The 15,000-nt window shown below is 32.5% G+C and overlaps 1 protein-coding gene and 1 long non-coding RNA gene across 3 annotated transcripts in view; one reads left to right on the top strand and one right to left on the bottom strand.

Annotated features, from left to right (window-relative positions):
• Positions 1-15,000, top strand: part of LOC147031100 (myelin protein zero-like protein 2) — a 211,716-nt gene that overhangs the window by 81,596 nt on the left and 115,120 nt on the right. The gene's annotated exons all lie outside the window — the stretch shown is intronic.
• The window catches only part of LOC147031102 (uncharacterized), a 1,541-nt gene continuing 726 nt past the window's right edge, over positions 14,186-15,000 (bottom strand). The window contains exons 1-3 of the long non-coding RNA XR_015055831.1: positions 14,930-15,000; positions 14,634-14,691; positions 14,186-14,344 (exon numbers count right to left, since the gene is read on the bottom strand). The exon at positions 14,930-15,000 is cut by the window's right edge and continues 726 nt beyond it. This is a non-coding gene — a long non-coding RNA (uncharacterized LOC147031102). The remainder of the gene's footprint in view (positions 14,345-14,633; positions 14,692-14,929) is intronic.

Below are 15,000 nucleotides of genomic sequence, written 5' to 3'. Positions count from 1 at the left end.
CTGAAAAAACCTCTGAAAAAACCTCTTCTCTCTCAAAACTTGGTTTATTTATCAATCGAGAAGCTTCTTTCCAAGATGTTGCAAATCTAATGTTTTGCCTGTTTCTAACATTCTCCATTGTCTTTCCAAAGACAGCATTATTCATCAATTTATAGAATTCCCCTTCAAATTTTACTTTTGTATTTGTTCTCATATCTGCATTGAATTTAATATACTTTTTCATCCAAGGACTTTGTTTAAATTTTAAAACTCTATGAATTTTAGCTACTCTCAACCCAGCAGATAAATATTGTCTCAAGTTCCTTTGATGCAAAACATATCCCTCTTTATCATAGAATGTTGTTAATAACTTTTCTGTTGATTTGCCTTGAATATTAAAACTTTTATGATAATCACTAAACCATTCTTTCTTTGGGGTTTCTTTCTCACATGCAAAAGGAAGGTCTTTATGCTTATTATGAAGATCACTCGGGCACTTCAAATCAACTTCAAAATAATAACCTTCTTCTTTGTCATTCAATTTCTCTTGAGAAGAAATAACAATATTCATCAAAGCCTTTTCATAATCCTTTTCTTCCACCCACTCTAATTTACCATAAGGCAGAGATTGAGACATTGCCCATCCATACAAATTATTAGCATCAAAGTACATCAAATAATTACTATCTTTTTCACTCTCATAATTTGGAAGATATTTATTATTTGCTTCAGCATATCTTTTTGAACATACTTGTGATATTCCACCTCTCTTAGACTTCTCAATCATCAAAAGCATATCTACATCACTGACTAAATCTATATTTTGTTTTGTCATTTTCAACATTGCACTCCAAGCTAAACCAGGAGCTGTGAAATAGTGGGCAGGATCTAATCCATAACAATTTTTATTATGGCAGAGTGATCTAAAAGCTTCAAACACATCAGCTAACAATAAAACATCTGTTTTTAGATACAAATCATGATATTCTCCAAGGTTCTTTATCTTAAATATTTTCCAAATTTCTTGTGCGTGTTTATATTCCTTATCACTTATCTCTTCTTCATAAAGGTTATTATAGAAACTTTCTTTTGAAGGAAGTTGTGTTTCTTTAAATCTCATAAATGAATCCATATAACCATAAGGATAAATTCCCTTACTTGTAAGAATTTTCTCTTTACTTTGAATTTCATTCCTTGTTTCAATTTCCTCTCTAGTTAGAATTCCCTCTTTAATCAGAATTTCATCTATAATCAGAATTTCCTCTTTAGTTAGAATTTCATTCTTTGTTCGAATTTTCTGTATAATTAGAATTTCATCTTCAGTAAGAATTTCTTCATTCATTTCCTCATTAATTAGAATTTCCTTTTTACTTTGAATTCTCTCTTTAATCTGAATTTCCTCTTTGGTTAGAATTTCCTCTTTTGGAAAGAATGAATTAAGATTTGGAAAAGAGCCCGTGGAGCTTAGATTTGATGCGAGGTTGGCTAGTGGTGTTCCCATAAACTTGTAAGAATCAAGAAACCGAATACGAGTTATAGGTTTTGTGAATATCATTTTAGTAAATGAAATATACTTTTGACTTGTGTTTGTTATGGCAGAAATATTCCCTGGTGTTTTTGAAAGTTCATTTATAAATAGATGTGTATCATAGTTGGCGCTGTTGTGAAGAAAGACTGGAATAAAAGAAGGTAATTTATAATTAAGATTACAACAGGAATGAGCGGGGCCTCTATATTTACCAGTAAGATGACAATGATCCCTAACTTTAGACTCCTCAATTTCCTCCTCACAAGTATGGTAGATATTGTTCTTTCTAAATTCTAATTTTTCTTCTATGGTTAATTTCATCGGTTCATTTGTTTCTTTCATTAATTTACTTAGTCTTATACAATCCTTTTCTAATCGTTTTACAAACTCTTGTGAAGCATTTTTTCCACTATACTGTTCAAGTTTATTATACTTTTCTCCAACAGATGATTTGATATAATAACAGAAACCACAAGGAATATGTTTTTGATATTTATTTGTATATGGTTCTTTTGGATTAGGAGAAGCAGTATTTATCTTTTTAAGGATACATTCAAAATCAGCGTATATCACAAATGGGTGCATGATAGATTTATTATAATCTTCAAAAGAAATCTTTTCACCAGGTTTAGGCATTGTAATTACAGCTGATTTATGATTACTGCAATATTTTGAATGTTGTTCTAATCGTTCTTTTGTATGAAATGAATTAAGACATTGCTTACAAGGATATATTTTGTTTGCTGTTCTGAATACCTGAGAAGAGATTAATCTTGATTAATTATTGATGTATGTGTAATGTGAATTCTTTCCAACACTAAAATATAAAAGATCAATGTGTGTTTCTTCATTTTTATAGTTGTTTGAAATTTTTAATATTTGAACTTTGTTTGTATCCGTTAATCCATATACATTAATAGAAAGATTATTCTTTTTCTCAAATTTAGGAATATCTGTTCGTGGCACTGGGAAATTAAAATCTTTAATGTCCAAGGTATTCTCATATTTCATATATTGTTTTACTCTTTCTGAATTACATTTTGGTGGATGTAAGTGAGCAAGAACAGACCAGAGAAAACATTTATTATCATTATTCTTAATATTAACAACTGCCTTCTTTCGTTTTATTTCTTTTGGTAATTCAATATAAGAAGAAGCTTTAAGAGGGTTTGATTTTAGAATGTGTATATCTAAAAAGATGATTTTTTAAATATTGAATCCACTTCCTACCACTGTATTATCAACATCCTCCTCTTGTCTTGATAGTTCTTCATAAACCCCACTATTCAAAAAATCTTGAAATGATGTTATAAAATGAAGATCTGTCCTCATATAAGGAGTTTGTTCTTCATCTTGTCTTTTCATATTCATTTTCACTCCCATATAAAACTTTAAAGTTTTCATTTCTTTTAATGTCTTTTTAATAAATTTTTCAACATCAGGTTTCACTATTTCAATTGATTCAACTATTGATGATGGACCGGGTTCTCCAAATTGAAAAATCCTTATTTTTATATGCCCTTTAAATGCCCCATCAGTGTTTTCAATATAATAGTCTCCCTTTACTTTAAACTCATTTTTCTTGTGTTTTTGTGATTGAAGATGTTTATTATAACTACTCTTCAAAACATCCTTTGAACAGATATCACAATGTTTTCTTTCCAACTCAAGAGGAGATATTTTATGAAACAGATTAAATGTGTGTTTGTTGGTTCGGAGGTGTTTTCTATAATGTTTATATTCGTGATTACAAACATCGCAGTATGTTGTATTCACCATATTTATATAATAAAACTTTGCTTAAACTAAAATTTTCTTGATGAAAATTTCGTTTATTTTACAGGTGAATCTGTGCTTAAACTAAAATTTTCTTGATGAAAATTTCGTTTATTTTAAAGGTGAATCTATGCTTAAACTAAAATTTTCTTGGTGAATATTTCGTTTATTTTAAAGGTGAATCTATGCTTAAACTAAAATTTTCTTGGTGAAAATTTCGTTTATTTTACAGGTGAATCTGTGCTTAAACTAAAATTTTCTTGATGAAAATTTCGTTTATTTTACACGTGAATCTGTGCTTAAAACCATTTTATCCTCCAACTTTTTCACTTAATAAATACAATGTTTCAAGACACAAAAGACAAGTTTCAATCAATCTCTTCATTTGTTAAAGATGCTGAGAAATATGTCAAGGATGTAAAATTGAACAAAGATAAATATAACAACTATTGGATAAAAACAATTATGGTGGATATGATGAGTTCTTCAATTTACTTCAGTGGAAGGGCTTTTAGTATACCTGGAAGAACATCAATTAAAGTATCTCTAACAAAAGTTTCTCCTCTCCTTCTAGTAATATATTCAAAACTAGAAAAAGCAATGAAACAAGAAAAAGTATCAAAAAACAAAAACCTTATGGATGAAGCTTTAGAAAGAAAAGATAAGACCATCTGTAATATGCAAGGAGAAATTTGTATTTTTTTCAACAACCCTAAAGATATAAATCCTGATGAAATAAAGGATGTTAATATATCAGGTGAAATGACATTTCGTTCAATTGTAGTTAACTATCATTTTAAAATTACCTTTAATTTTAAAAATGTAGCAGTTGAATCTGTTCATGAAAAAATGTATATCGATATCGATGGTAATGTTTTTTCTACTAATTAAATGAGTCAATATTCAACTGAAGATTTTGAAGATTATGAGAGTGATTATGATACCGAGAGTTTGCATTCAAACGATAGTTATGACACCGAGAGTTTGTGTTCAAATGATAGTTATGAAAGTATAGATGATTCTGAAAGTATAGATGAATTTCAGTTTAAGTAAAGTTTTACTTTATAAATATGAATAGTTTACTCGATTTTGAGCCTCTTGAATTCCATGATTCTCCATATGACAAATTTGAGAATTGTCCTGCGTGTGAAAGACGGGGATTAAACACAGAGTCAAAAGCCTATAAACAATGTATATTCTGTGATTATCTTCTAATTAATGATAATCAAAAATATAAAAAGGAAAATAATTCTTTTAGATTTACACCAAAAATGAATTACTTTACAAGATTGATTAGAGAAATGAATGTAAAGTATGAGGGTGAGAACACACCTTTCCTTACAAGGGAAGAAACTGAACGTATAAGAGAAATGTTCAAAGGATTGTTGTTATATATTATTCATGGATGTAATTTTCAGGGAAATATCAACACAAGATATTGTATAAATAAAATAATGGATTATCTTGAAATTAAACCTGAACTTAGGATAAAATATAGAGTTTCTAAAAAAGCCAATAATAAATTAAATAACCTGTTTTTCAAATATATAAATGAATGATTTTTTACCCATTTGGGAAAATAAGATAAAATTTAACAACCATAAAAATCTCCCAAATTCATTAAGATGTCTCATAGTTGGTTCAAGTGGATGTGGAAAAACCTGCTTACTTTTAAAGATGCTCCTCACTCCCAACTTTTTAGATTATGATAATTTAATAATTTTCACAAAGTCGAGTTTTCAACCAGAGTATCAACTACTCTCACAAGATTTTAATGCTGGTCTTCAAAAAGAAGATATAATCGGTTTATTTAAACTTCAAAAAAACCTAAATGATTTTGACATTGAAGATATAATACAACTATTTTGTGATACACAGAGATGTAAAAAGAAATCAAAACCGATAACTTGTATTCTGAGTGATAATACGGATGATATACCGTCTCCCCAAGATTTGGATAAATCCAAAAAGAACCTCGTTATCTTTGATGATTGTGTTAATGAGAGAAACCAAACGGTAATGGACAGCGACTACACAAGAGGGAGACATTCTTCTTGTAATTGTATTTATCTTAGTTAATCGTACTTTCAGCTTCCTCGTCGTTCCATCAGAAACAATGCTAATACTTTTATTTTATTCAAGTTAAATTCAATAGATATCAATAATTTTTGGAGAGACAATTGTTCTACATTATGTAGTAAAAAGAAATTTGAGGATTACATGAAGCACACGACTGAAAAATATAAATATATTGTTGTGAAACAAGATGAGATATTAAGGGATATATTTTTTGTTTTATAAACAATTACATATATAAATGACAACTATTATTATAAATCTTGTGGGTAAATCTGCTTCTGGAAAAAACTTTCATAAATCAAGGTTCTTGTGTAGTACAAATGAGAATATTGTAAATTTACTTAAAAAACACCCCGTGATACGCATTGTATCAACAACAACTAGAGCAATAAGACCTGGAGAAGTAAAAGGTGAAGATTATCACTATATTTCAGTGGAGGAACATATGCGATTGAGGAATGAAGGACAAATATTTGAGGAGGTTTCTCTTGGTACAACAAAATATTCACATTGTAAGAGTGAGTTAAGGAAACTAAAATCTGGTGGTGTTGGGATATTAGAAACTAATCCAGAAGGAACGAGACAAATTATTAAATATCTGAGCGGAGTGAAGATTTTATCATTCGGTTTTGATGTTGATGAAGAAACTCAACGCAAACGTATGAAAAGCAGAGATGCAAGTATTAGTGAAGAAGAAATTACAACTCGCATTAATGTTAATAAAGAATTTGATGAAATATTTAAAGAAAAGGATTTATTTGAACACATCTACTTGAATGATGAAGAAAAGGAAAATTTCCCTGTTGATCTTTACAATTCATGAAATGATATTTTTCAATAAATAAATGGATGTAAAAGAAAGAGCAAGAAGATTTAAGGAACATCAAGAGTTGGTTTCAAAAGTTGTAAAACAGCAGGAAGACATAAAGAAGAAACGCAGACAGAAACTAACGGGCGAAGAAGCATTTGAAAGAAAACAAGAGAAATTTTTTAAACCACTTTTAAAAACTTCCCAAGAAAAAATGAAAGATGTTTCCACAGTTCCCACAGTAGAATATACTCCCAGAAAACTTCAAATGTTAAAAGATTTCAGTCAAATGACGGAGGAAGAATTAGAGCATATTGGAGAATTAGAATATCATGATGAAGAATTATTTCAACAACTGGAAGAGATTAATCAACCCCCTGATTATATTGTGAATGCTCTTCAAAACAATGAATATTCAGCGGATTCAAAAACCAAAGCAGGACTCATTCCAACAGAACAATCAGCAATATTTCATCTTGTTCAAGAAAAGGTATTGATATTTAATGATGAATTAAGGTTCTTGGGTTCTGCTCAACCCCCTGTTAAACTAACTCCGAGATTAATGTTTCTTCTCACAAAAGATGGAAGACAAGGTTCAACTGTGAGGGATGAATCAAAGTATATTGATAAACCATTGGATATGGAAAATAATGATGATAGAGTATATATTGATCTGCTGAACACTCTAAATTATAAGGTTATTCTTTCTGGTAAAAGTAGGAAGAATGAGAAGGAGAAACACATTATTCAGGCTTTAAGTATCCTTGGTTCAGGTGTTAGTTTTCTTCCAAATGACCCATCGCAATTAGTTAAAAGACTGTTATTGTTGTTAGGCAGTAAGAAGGCTGGAAATAACAATTGTTTTAATGAAGCATCAGCCATTTTAGACCAGTTGATGAACATGAAAATAATTAATAAATATCAATATAAAGACATTTTATCTCATATTAAATAAGATGAGAAGCACAATCCTTAGTTTCAATTTCACAACAAGCGACCACACATCTTCATTCCCATACCCACTACAACTTGACACAACAAAAGAATATGAGGCATCTTTATTGTCCATGGAAACTTATAATACCTTATTTCATATAACCGAGAAAAATGACAAGTTTTGTTATAATCCGGGAAGTGGATACAAAACGATAACAGTCTCACCCGGAGCATATGAGATTTCTCAAATATCTTCCGAAATTGCTCGTCTTATGAAAGAACAGGGTGATGAACCAAAAATATTGTTATAAACATTCAAAAACATACTTCAAAATCAACGATTAAAGTTAAAAATAACTACAAGGTTGATTTCACAATTGATAATTCATTTAGAGTTATTGGGTTTCTCCTCAAAAAAGATTGAAACTAATGGGACGTTTTACAGTGATAATGTCATTCAAATATCCTCAGGAATAAATTCGGTGTTAATTCACTGTGATTTGATTGATGGTGCTTATCATGATGGGAAAAAAACAAATACAATATTTTCATTCAGCGCATACTCAACCCCAATTGGTTATAAATTCAATATGGAACCCAAAAATTTGGTTTATCTACCTGTGTCAGGAAAAACCACACAGAGTAAATTTTAGGATAACCGACCAAGATAATCGTGTGATTTCTTTTAATGGAGAAGTTATATCCATCAGAATTCACCTACGTGAAGTTTTCCAATAAATAAATACGATGCTTATTGTGAGGAAACACGAGTTGGGAAAATATAAAATAATTACAGGGGATGGGATGTTCCTTTCCCCATACTACAAGGGTGAAGGTATGTATCTTGGTAGAGGATACTATAAACCTAAGAGACAAAGGGGTGTTGGACATCAATTTAGAGGAGATGGGATAATTGATACTCTCATGGGTATTGGTTCAACTATTCTTAAACATAAAGATCTAATTGGTTCAACTGCTTCTGCTGTGGGAAATGTAGCAGGTGCTGTAAAGAGTATAAAAGATGCTCAGAAGGAATCTCATAAATTACAAGCAATAAAAGAAATTAAGAAAGGCAAAACTCAGTTGTCCCCCCAAGAACGACAGAAAATAATTCAAATACTTGGATCAGGGTTTCAAAAGTTTTAACATCTTTTTTCATAAATAAATACAAGTATGGAAGCAATTGATAGTATCTATGATTTGGATGATACTATTATTATCTCAAACTCCACTAAAAAAGAAGATTACTTCAAGGTAAATGCAATAACTGGAACAGACTGGAATACGAATGGTACAAAAAGTTTTGAAATAAATAATCAACAAACCTATTTGAATCTCTCCGAAAGTTTCTTGTTGTGTAAATTTAAATTCACTAAAGCTGGGAATAACACAAACGCTACACTTGTAAATGATTTCTTCTGGAAAATGTTTGATAGTGTGCGTTTGTATATTGGAACACAAGAAGTTGAAGCGGTTGATTATGTCTCTGCTGTATCTGAAATGATAAAATTTACACTCTATACATTCAGTGATAGAATGGGAAAGGGGTCTGTCGAAGGTTTTATTCCTGATATGTCAACGGGAACAAACACAGACCCTGGATATATTCAAAGGAAAGGAGCGTATAATGATGATACAAAAGCAGAAAATAGTTTTACTGTGGCAGTTCCTCTTAAAGGTATATTTGGATTTTGTGATCATGATAAAGTTCTGTATGGTCTTAAAATTAGATTTCAACTACAGAGAAATGATAATGAAAATCGATTGCTTTTTGGTGTTGGTAGTGCTTTTGGTGAACAGAATAAATTTGTAATTGAGGAGATGAGTTGGTATATCAGTGAATATACTCCTAATCTTAAAACAGAAGAGATGTTGAATCGAAGACTTAACTCAAAGAAACCACTCAGTGTATCATACCTCAAAAGAAGATGTCAACACGTTAAACTCAATCAAACTACTTACACGTGGAATTTGGGTGTTCTGGAAGGAAAGCCACGATATCTGTGGATCATTTTTAAAAAGCCAGATGGTGATACTGCGACTGATAAGAATAATGCATTGAGTGATAATGCGAAGGTGAAACAACTTCGCGTTTCTCTAGATGGAACATTTTACCCACGAGATAGATTGGAAATTAATTGGGAAAAAATGATTTTGCTGAAGCATACAAGTCTTACCAAAAGGTGTGTGAAAGTAATGGAAATAAAGAACCTATTTTGGATATGACAGCATTTAAAAGTTTGTATACAATCTATGCGTTTGACCTGAGCGCTCAAAAGGAAACTATAAAGTCTAATCGAGTGGATACTTCCCTATACATTGAAAGAGGAGAGAGTGAAGAAGTTCATACATATTGTTTGCTTTTGGAAGAAACAGAATTGCAGATTAATACAGATAATGGTGTGATGATTAGTCTCACATAATTTTTTGTTAAATAAATGAGTGGCAAAGTACCAACTGGGGTATATGTTAATCAAATCAATCTTCATAAACTATCATCTTGTGTTCAAAATCAAAAGCCTTGTATGATTAACGTTAATACAATTCAGAGAAAAGGAGCAGTAAGAATTGATGTTTTTCTCACAAGAGAACAGGTTAAAATCTTGAATGACACTGGCTCACTTAAAATTAAAATGACAAAACCAATGTTGAAAAAATATTCAATAAGAGACGAGTGGAGGATTTCTCCCATTTCTAATTCCTTTATTTGCTGGTTTAAGTGCGGTTGGAGCATTGACGGGTGGTATTTCAACAGCGGTGAAAACTGCCAACGAAAGGAAGGCTCAACTCCAGGCTCAAAAAGAATTGGAAAGACATAACAAAGAGTTGGAGAAACAAATTAGTGGAAGTGGTGTAATTGTAGATTTTGCTGAAAAACTTGAAGGTCTGGCTGATAAAGCGAGATTGTTAGTTGGAGATATGCTTTCTTCTATAGCACAAGCAGGTGTAAAATTAACGAAAAGAGGTAATGGATTATATCTTTCTAATAAATAAATGAGCATTGATGAGTGGTTGAAAGAATTTGGAAAGAATACAACATCAAATTTACAACTTGTCAAATATTGTAAGAAATTAAAAATTCATAATGTGGTTATTTGTATGAGAGATGAATTAACAAATGTGCCGAAACATACAAAGAATATTATTATGAACTTAGAAGATAATAATGGGAACGGTTCTCATTGGGTTTGTATTTTTAATAGTCAAGACAAATATTATTTTGATAGTTTTGGTCTTCCACCACCTGTTGAAGTCATAAAATTCTTACAGAATGGTGTTTATCAAACATTTCAAGTCCAAGAATTAAATTCCAAGTGTTGTGGCCAATTATGTCTATATGTGTTATTTCAACTCAACAAAAATAAAAAATTTTATGATATTATTTTTAATCTAATATAAATGACTTATGTTGGTAAAGATGGTTCTATCTTTGGTGTATCTCAAGAACTGGATATTGATTTATCAAATTATTACACAAAGGCACAGGCTGAACGACATAAATATAATATAACCAAAAATATTAACATGAAAAATGCTTTTCAATTAAAAAATTATCCAACCCCAACTGAAGCGAATGACTTGGTGAGATTAAGTGATTTATCACAATATATATACTTAAATAAAACGGCTGTGTATTCCAAAGATACAGAAGTGTTGATATTATCTCCAGGTCATACAGAATTCACAGTTCGAATTAAAATAAATTTTTATAAAGAAGGGCGTATCGTTTGTATGAGAATAGAACAATGGGGGTATGATATGAATGATTTAGGGTATAATTGGTCATTTAAAATTAACCTCGAAGACCTGGAACAATTAAATCAGTCTCGTAAGGAAGAATATTATCCACTTGGTATCGAGAATGAGTTTTGTGGGGCTACGATTAGTAAACAACAAATAAAAGAATAAGGGTAAATATAATAATGGTTTTGCCCTTGTTTATCTCATGAAAACAGAAAAAACAGGATTATATATAATAAGTAAGGAAATACAAAATGATTTAACTATGGGAAGATGGGGAGGTGTTTCGTGCCATAATATTATTCTAACATATATTTCTAATACATAAATGACAGCAAGAAGGCTTCAAGAAAATTATCATTTCTGTGTTCAAGCATACCTTCAAGAAAAGGGTATTCGGTATTTTAATAAATATGTTCTACAACATAAGAATGAGGTATTTTCAATAAAAGATTGGCATTATGCTGATGTTGATAAACCGACAACTTTAGATTTAATTAGAATGTTAAATAATGAAAAAATTATAAAGTTAAGAAAAGGTAAGGCTCTTTTAGAAATTCAAAAGAAATTTTATTGGTTTCCTGTTGTAAAAAATTGTTTTGGATGCAGGAATAACAAGAAGTCGTGATGAATATATGTGTAATATTCTATGGGGTGTAAGCGATTCAAGGATAGTAAGGGATGAGGAAGGAGTTGAAGAAGAGAGGGAAGAGGAGGAAAAGGAGAAGAGAGAGAAGGAGGAGAGGGAGAAGAAAGAGAAGGAGGAAAGAGAGAAGAGAGAGAGGGATGAAAGGGAGAAGAGAGAGGGAGGAAAGAGAGAAGAGAGAGAGGGAGGAGAGGGAGGAAAGAGAGTGGATGAATAAATATCAAAATATGGAAACCAGTGAGATTCAAAAAAGAATAGGGGTATTACAGAAAATAACTCAACCCACCGAGGAGGAAAACAAAGAATTGATAAGTCTATTTACAATACTTTCGACAAGACTATTGACATCGAGAAGACATGTATTTTAATTCAAGTTTTTCATTTTTTTTTTTCTTAAATAAATGGGGAGAGAGTGAAGGCATTTCTAAGGATTCTTTATGTTTTAAAAATTAAGATTCAAATGTGCATGTTGGAAACTAAAAAGGTTTTTGCACTCTGCAGGAATTTTTCTCATAAATAAATGAGTTATTGTCTCAAATGTAAAAAGAAAACTAATACGAAAAATATTTCATATATTAAAAGGAAAAATAACAGGGTTATACAAAAAGGTATATGTTCGGTGTGTGGTTCAAAAAAAAATCAATTTATCTCCCAACACAAACTAGGAGGAGATATACAAAAGTTTTTATCAGGAAGTAAATTTACAACTACTGGAATACCAGGGGAATTACATGTTCCAGGGTATTCTTTCTGTGGTCCAGGCACAAACTTGGATAAAAGATTAGATGAGGCAGACAATCCTAAATCCTGGAGTAAGCCTATCAATAGAGTTGATGAAGTGTGCATGAGACACGATATTGATGATGGGAATACCACAACGTTGGAAGAAAAGCATGAAGCCGATAGAGAAATGTTGTATAATTTGTCTCTGATACAAAATCCAACCTTGAGAGAAAAAGTTGATCAGTTCATTGTGAAGAAGATGATCAGTGCTAAATTGAAACTTGGACTTGGAAATTCAAAAAACTTGTAAGCTCTAATGATGTCATTAAGATTGAAGAGCAATCAGCTGATGAATTACATAAACCAATATTCACAAAGTTTCAGAGAAGGAAAGTTTATTCCAAGGAAGTAGATTATATCTGGTCTGCTGATTTGATTGAACTCAATAATGATAAGGGGTACAAGTATGCTTTAACCGTTATTGATTTGAGGAGTAGATATGTGTGGGTTGTCCCTTTAAAAAACAAAACAGGTAATACTCTTATGTTAGCTTTTCAACAGATATTTAATAAAAGTAAGAGAAAACCTAAAAAATTGTGGACTGATGAGGGTAGAGAGTTTTATAACAAGGCATTTTTGAATTTTCTAAAAAATAACAGTATTACATTATACAGTACCTTTAATGAAGGGAAGGCAGTTGTTGTTGAACGTTTTAATCGTACCTTAAAAGAGAGACTATATAAAAAATTCACACAACTCGGTTCACAACAATGGTCATCTTTTATTCAGGATATTGTGGATAAGTATAATGACACGATTCACACGGCAACAAATATGAAACCATCAGAAACATTTACAAAATTAAAATATGAAAAAGAGATTAATGTCAGAAAACCTAAGTTCAAAGTTGGTGATGTCGTAAGAATATATAGGTGGAAATCTCATTTTGAAAAAGGTTATACGAAAAGATGGACCAACGAGCTTTTTAAAATTGTTGATGTAATAGATACGGTTCCTTGGACTTATAAGATATATGATTTGGAAGGGGAAGAGATTTTAGGTTCATTTTATTCACAGGAATTACAAAAGACAAAGATGAATTGAAATTTTTTGACTCCGCCCCTTTTTGACTCCACCCACACAAGCCCCGCCCACACAAGCCCCCGCCCACACACCCCCCCCCCACAAGCTCCAATAAATTGAATTTTTTTGACTCCGCCCCTTTTTGACTCTGCCCACACACGCCCCTCCCACCGAAGCCCCGCCCACACAAACCCCACACAAACCCCACACAAGCTCCACACAAGCTCCCACACAAAACTCCACACACAAACCCCACACAAGCTCCACCCATATTAATCATATTCACATAATTAGTGATTAGTTAATTAGTTCCCCACACACACAACATGTTTATTTAATTAAAAATTATCCAACCATCCACACAAGCTCCACTCATCCACCCATCCCCCATCTCTCCACCCATCCATTTATCCACACAAACCTCATCCACATAAGCCTCATCCACATTCACCCCTCCCACACAAGCTCCACCCACATAAACCCCTGCCCATATAAACCCTGCCCACATAAACCCCTCCCACATAAGCCCTGCCTTCACAAGCTCCACACAAAAACTCCACACACATAAACCCCTCCCACACAAGCTCCACCCACATAAACCCCGCCCACACAAGCCCCACCCACACACACCCCGCCCACACAAGCCCCTCCCACACACACCCCACCCACACAAGCCCCACCGAAGCCCCGCCCACACAAGCCCCGCCCACACAAGCCCCACCCCCCTCATCCCCCTGTGCGCCCCCACCTTTGACCCACCACCTCCCTCATCCCACCCCACCCTTCCCACACACACACATGGGGAGGGAGGGATGGGATGAGGGGGTGATGGGTCATTGGGGAGCGCACCTACCTCCCTCCTCCCCCAACCCCCCCTCTACATCTCTTTTATTCTTTTCTTGTAATTCAGAATCAAGTAATTGTAAACAAAACAAATATAATTTATTAATATTGAAAATATTAAATATTCATTTGCGAGAATGTATAATCTTTCCCAGCAATCTTCTTCAGATGTCTTGTGATTTCGAAACTCAGACACCATATTCTGTTTTGAAACAAAAAGTGGATAATAATTAGGTTTTATAAAGATAATTACATGGTAATATGAGTAAGCCTCGTTGACCACTGAATTAACACACCAAGAGCCTGTCATCCTTTCAAGGTCAATAAAATGAATTCCAGTGTACTGACAAAACCACGTCCAAACTAATGATGCAACCAACATAAGGCGACATTCTAAAGAGAGAGTGATATTAATAATAATTCAGAAATATTTACCTTCAGAAAATCATGTGTTGTACGAGTGATATTAATAATAATTCAGAAATATTTACCTCCAGAAAATCATGTGTTGTACAAGATTGCTTCAACAGCTGATGTTGTGCGATAGTGCTGAAAAAAAAATTAATAAGTCAAGGGTATAGATGAAGAGACAGACAGGGAAAGCAACACACACACACACACACACGCACACAGACACACACACACGTGCCTCACCATTGGTTTAATTCATTCGAGATCAGAGACCAGTCATTATAAATCATTGACCTCTTCAATAAGAGCAGAGAGAGGTAGGTAGAAAGACAGACAGAGAGAGAGACACACACACACACACACACACGTGTCTCACCATTGGTTTAATTCCTTCGAGATGAGAGGACGTGATAAGACTTCATGCCACTCATTGTAAATGTCTTTCAA

Source organism: Eptatretus burgeri, chromosome 3, assembly GCF_056783735.1.
Source record: "Eptatretus burgeri isolate ZD-2024b chromosome 3, Ebu_testis_v1, whole genome shotgun sequence".
NCBI lineage: Eukaryota > Metazoa > Chordata > Myxini > Myxiniformes > Myxinidae > Eptatretus > Eptatretus burgeri.
This window is presented reverse-complemented; position numbering and strand designations above follow the sequence as displayed.